The following is a 6,455-nucleotide window of genomic DNA, read 5'->3' as shown; positions in this document are numbered from 1 at the left end:
GNNGAGAGAGAGAGAGAGCAGCCTGATATTTTGAGGAGAAGAGGGAGAGTAAGTGAGTAAGTTGGGTAATAGGGGGTTAAAATTAACTAGGAAGATCTCAGCCATTGGTTCATAATAAAAGGCTGAGATCCTCTCATGAGAAAATATGAGGACCAACTCATGAGGAGAGGATCCGGGTTCCATACTAAGGGTGTTGATAAAACCATCCTTTTTTCTTTTTTGACAAGCTGAATAATTCAATAAAGAGGCAAAAAACCCAAACTACAAATCACAAGGAAAACTCATGTTCTCCAACACAAACCAAACAGTGGCAGTAAGAGAAGATAACAGAGCTTAAAATACAGGAAGCACAGTGCTTCCTCTAAATTACATCATTATGAGGGCATGGAAACCCGTCATTTCTCAAAACCATAGTGAGAGACAGTGGGGGAGTCTTCGACCAGATGCAGAGGCCCATCGCTCTTTTTCCAAGATGTGTTGCTGTGAAAGCAGCAGAATTAGCTTCTCACGGTATCCACCTCCAGTGAACCCGAACAAAAAACTTGCTCTTCCATTTGATTTCTTCAACAATCATGTTAGTTCTCTAATTATTGCATGTGGCAAGAGAATTTAGATCTAAGATGACTGATTGTGAATCTGATTGAACTTGGACTGCTTTCAGGTTCATATCAACGGCGAGACTGACGCTAGCTAGAATGGCTAGCGCCTCCACAGCCTCTACTGAGCTACCGCGAATCGGGGTAGCAAGACCACCCATAAACGAACACATGTGGTTTCTAATCACCACACATTTTCCCCCCAATCCAGATTTATCCCAGCTCCCATCACAATTGATAGCAATCATATCCATTGGAGGAGGATTCCAGTTCAAAACTTGTTCAAACATAGGAGATTCAGCAGTAGGTTTTGTCGATGTCTTGAACTCGGAAGCCGCCTCCCAACCAAGCTGAATGACAATGGTCGGAGAAACAGGGATGTGTTGGTATACAAACCGACAGTGAGCCTTCCAGATCGACCAGATGAAGAAACATACCAAGGTAAGAGCCCATTGACGATCCTTCTTGCTACTGAAATTCTTAATCACCTGTAATAACCAAGTATCGAGTGTAGTGTATGATTGTTTGTCAATCTTCAATCCAAGAGGGGAACCGAACCATACAAGGTCAACCCATGGACACATAAAGATTGCATGTCAATAGACTCCTCAAAAACACCACACATAGGGCACAACCGAGATTGGATGATCTTTCTCTAATAGAGACTAAGATAAGTAGGAGTAGCTGCAGGCTTTCCAAAAGAAATGCCTGATCTTTGGAAGTGTAGGCAGTTTCCTTATTAACTCCTAGCATCTAGTATCAATGGAGTGGGAAGACCCATATATTGATAGGAACAGTTGACTGCAAATGATGGTACCAGTGATAAGCCGACCTGACAGTAAAAGTACCATGCTTAGTTAAGGGCCATATCCGATGGTCGAGGTCCTCCCTCCTGTCAATAGGAATGGATAGTATACGATTCAAGTCCATTGGCTGGATTAGAGTCTGCTGTTTCCTAGATTCCAAGATCGGGTATCCCAATCAATGTTTTAAAAAACGCTAGGCGCTAGTCAGGCGGATAGCCAGTGACTAGCGCCTAGGGGGTTAATAGGGGATTAATCGGTTTTCTAGCTCTCTAGACGGAAACGGTAAAGCATCGCCTAACGCTTAGGCGGGGATTAATCGGTTCTAGGCGGGGATTTTTATAACATTGATCCCAATCAATAATCTCTTCAACCATGATAGGAGCATGACTCGGAATGAGTCCAGTAATATGAATTGGGCGAACCGGTTCATTTGTGTCAGTTGGTGGAAGCCAATAGTCAGTCCATATGTTTACCATGGCTCCCGAAACAATCTGCCAGTAGTTATTCTTTGTGATAAAATCCCTAGCTTCAAGAAGTCTCGACCAACTCCAAGAGGCCCTATAACCCTTTGTTGCCTCTACAAAACAACAATTGGGATAATATCTCCCTTTTAAGACCTAGCCCATAAAGAGTCTGAATAATTGGTTAGTCTCCAAGCTTGCTTAGCAATCAATGCTAGATTAAACTCATGCAAGTCCCTGAACCCCATTCCTCCTTTCTCTTTAGGTAAACCCAGAAATTGCCAACTTTTCCAGTGGATGTTGATCTCACTCTCATTGGACCCCCACCAAAAATTCCCCAATGCAGCATTAAATCATCACATATACCTTTAGGAAATCTGAAATAGGACATGGGGTATGATGGAATAGCAAGAACCATAGACTTGATAAGTACTTCCTGGCCAGCTTGAGTCAATACATTTTCTTTCCACCCATCCATCTTATTCATCAACTTCTCTTTGATGTATGCCAAAGCCCCATTTTTTGACCTTCCCCAAAAAGTTGGGAGCCCTAGATATATTCCCCGTTGATCAGTGCCATTGATACCCAACAACAAACTCATAAGATGCTTCATCTGATCAGAGGTATTAGGAGTAAAATAAATACTTGATTTTTCAAGACTAATAAGTTGACCTGAAGCCAAACAGTATTCTTTGAAAATCATAGATATCTTGGAACAGTTGAGGAAGGTGGCCTTCATGAAAAATAGTGAATCATCAGCAAAAAATAGGTGGGATAATGGGGGACAATTAGTGGCAAGTCTCACACCAAGTAAACACAATCTTGGTAATACGTAGAGAAAGAACCTCACTAACCAAAAGAAATAAGGGGAGAGAGGGTCTCCTTGCCTCAATCCTATACTCGGACAGAAGAAACTCCCAGGACAACCATAGAGAACGATAGAAAAAGACACAGTAGTCACACACGCCATAATTAGGTTCACCCAACCATTTGCAAAACCAAACCGGCGAAGGGTAGCTTCAAGAAAATCCCACTCAACCATATCATAGGCTTTATTCATGTCAAGCTTTAAACCAAACTCATGATTCTCCCCACCCTTCTTCAACCTGAGATAGTGGAACGTCTCATGGGCAAGCATAATATTATCCTGGATGAGACTATCCGGGACAAAAGCATTTTGGTTGGGAGAAATAATATGGGAAAAGATAGGTTTAAGTTGATTGGTTAGGAGTTTGGACAAGATTTTGTAGGAATTATTGCAAGGCTAATTGGTCTGAAATGAGAAGTTATTTCTGGGTTGGGGATTTTTGGGATTAAAACAATATGAGTTTGGTTAATGCTCCTAAGACTCACCTTCCCAGCAAGGAAATCAGAGGAAGTAGTCTTTATGATACCATTAACAACTCCCCAATACTTATGATAGAAGAGGCTTAGAAATCCATCTGGCCCTGGAGCTTTCAACGCTCCCAACTGAAAAGCTACATCTCTAACTTCATCATAAGTGAAAGGCCAGCTGAGGTCATCATTCATCTCATTAGTTATAACAGGGGCAACACCCCTCAACGAATCCCCCCAATTCCTCAAACCACTACTGGTAAATGTCTGTTGGAATTGATTCTCAAACGCCAATCTAATAAACTTCTCCCCAACAATCCATTGATCAAAGTCATTCTGAATCTTAAGTATCTGGTTCCTCTGCCTCCGATGAAAAGTAGATAAGTGGAAGAAACGAGTATTGGAATCACCCACTGAGAGCCAACGAATTCTAGATCTTTGATGTCGGTATTTCTCCTCCCTCAGCCAAAGTGTACCCAACCGGTTAATGAGATTCAATTGGGTAGAAGAAGAACCATATGGATCAGTACCTTGTAACTCTTCAAGTTGAAGGAGACACTCTTTGATCTCATGTTTGTTACAAATTGGGAATCTTTCTTTACTCCAAATCCAGAGTTTTTTTTTACAAGAGGAGAGATTTGCTTTCCATTGAACAAGGCTAGGCAAGTAAGTCTGAGGCTTCCAACATTCTTCAACAATCTGTTTAGGCTCATTCTCATCGGCCCAACCCGCTTCAGACCGAAAAATATGACTCCTATTATCACAAGGCAGTTCCGTAGATAGAAGTAAAGGATTATGGTTGGCCAACCCTTGCCAAATGAGTAAGGTGGGTATTGGGCCAGTGCATAATCCAACATTCATTTAAAAGACTACGGTCTATTAGAAATTGACCAAGTATATATAGGAGATTTTTTTATGTTACTATTAGAAATATGATTAAATTCAGTTTGCCCCATTGTACTTTAGGTCAATAATCAGTTTGGTCTCATATCTTTTTTTTAATAACGTTGGTCCTTGAAGTTCTATTTCACATCAGTTTAGTCCAATTTTTGAATTACCCTCCTTACCATGACGTCATGCGTTGAGCTGTCCGCGACACAAGGGCCCAATTTCTGATTTAAAGGAGAGAGTTTACGTGAAATGACCAAATTAGCCCTCACCGTTTATACCTCTCTCTCTCGTTTGCTCTCTCTCAGTCACTCTCTCTCAGTCGCTGTCGCTCTCACTCGTTCTCAAAAAAGAGAGCGAAACCTAGAAACTGTGTCGTCCCTCATAGAACCCTAAACCACCCATCATAGGTCGCGAAAGAGCATGGCTGCGCCTCCAATTGATGAATGGATACCCCGAAGCGAAGGCGTCTGGCCAGAAATTCCCAATTATGGTGAGTTGGGGTTTTCAATTTTATTTGATTCTATTGATTTTGGGTTGTTTGGTTTATAGATTTAGGGTTTGGAAGCTTCGAATTTAGGGTTGTTATGGTTTAGGGTTTGGAAGTTTATGGACTTTGGTGTTTCGATAGTGGACCTTAGATTTTTAGGATTTCAATTAATGTTTTTTGGTTTGTTCTATATGAATATTGATTGTCCTATATGAATATTGATTGTTGGATGATTGTTCAATCGATGAATGTTGTTGGGTTGGTAAAATAGGGATTTAACAAAGGGTAAGGGTTTAAAAGTGGTCCTACTGAAGAATTGAATATGCTTTCTATTTTGTTTATAGTGGTTAGAACGATTACTTTTAGGACGTTGTTTGTATTGGAGAATTGAATATGTTTGGTTTATAGTAGTTGGACCATTTGGTGGGGTTTAATTCCTGGATCCATTTAATATTGTATGTTGTTCATGTGTTCCAGTATAACCTGACTATTTTACAATGAAAGTGTATCACGGGGGATATGTGCATCATGTAGAGGCCAAGTACATCGGTGGCAGCATTAGCTACTACGATTATGTGGACAAAGACCGAATATCATTGACTGAGGTGGATAATATGGTAAGAGGGATTAATCCTGCATATGCTGGAACACGTATTGATTATTGGTATAGCATAGGCACTGAGGGAGACATAATGAGCAAGCTGTCTAATGATACTGATGTGATGAGTATGTGTTGCTTGGTGCCTGAGATAAGATTGGTCATTCTTTACCTAGACCACTTAGAGCTTGACCCTGCTTACAATGGAGAAGCTGAGATGGAGATGTTTGAACAACATATATTTGATTGGGGATTTAGTCAAGCCGGATCAAGTGGGGTTGTGATAGAAGAGATTCCTGACTCACCACCGAGGACAAGTGTGAGAATAGAGGAGATCTCCAATCCACCTAGGGAAGAACAGTCTACTAAGGTGGCAGATGCAAGTACACCAAGGACCCGAAAGTTTAAAAGATGTGCAAATAAGAGGAAACCTGAGAAAGGTGTGTTGATTAGAGAACATGTAGAGGTTGCAACCCAAGCTAGCAGAGCTCCAACAATTGACCCTAGAGATAAAGGCAAGAATAAGTTAGAGTTTGAGGCAGTTGAGGATGATGATGATAGTGAAGATGATGGTTTAGGGGCAGCTGAAGATGTTGTACAAGAAGATGGTTCAGAGGTTGATGACTCTGAAGATGATGATTACAACCCTGCAAAGGATGATGATGAGTATGCAGATTATGGAGTGGATGATGATTTTCTTTTTGACTGGTTAACAGAGGCTGAATTGGTGACTGATGGTATGGGCACTTCAAAAGTTGCAGCTGGAGAAGGAGTTACTTTTGGAAATACAGACTTTGGCTTTTATGATGATGGTGACTTGGAAGATAATGAAGAGACGGCTGGGGCTATAAACTCAGATGAGGAGGGAATCGGCCAAGGAGTGCTTTCTGATGAAGATGGTAATGATAAGAAGTGGCCAGAGTTCAACCCTAAAACTGATGTGGAGAATCCTAGGTTTACCTTGGGGATGCTCTTTGCTACGCCAAAAATTCTAAGAGAAGCTATCAAGGATAGGGCCATTCAAAAGGGTTGGGTTCCAATTTTTGACAAAAATGATAGGGATCGAGTGAGGGTGATATCTAAGGCCCCTAAGTGTGAGTTTGAGCTCTTTGCATCGAAGATGCAGCATGATGGCACACTACAGATCAAGAAATACTTTCCCAAGCATTCTTGTGCAAGGGTCCATGAGAATCCTGTTGTCAAAACCCCTACCTTATTAGGAAGTTTGCTGACATTATTAGGCTCAATCCTAATATCACCACAAGTACTACACTACTTTTA

Source organism: Fragaria vesca, linkage group LG1 (assembly GCF_000184155.1).
Source record: "Fragaria vesca subsp. vesca linkage group LG1, FraVesHawaii_1.0, whole genome shotgun sequence".
NCBI classification, from domain to species: Eukaryota; Viridiplantae; Streptophyta; class Magnoliopsida; order Rosales; family Rosaceae; genus Fragaria; species Fragaria vesca.
Note: the sequence above shows the minus strand (reverse complement) of the source record.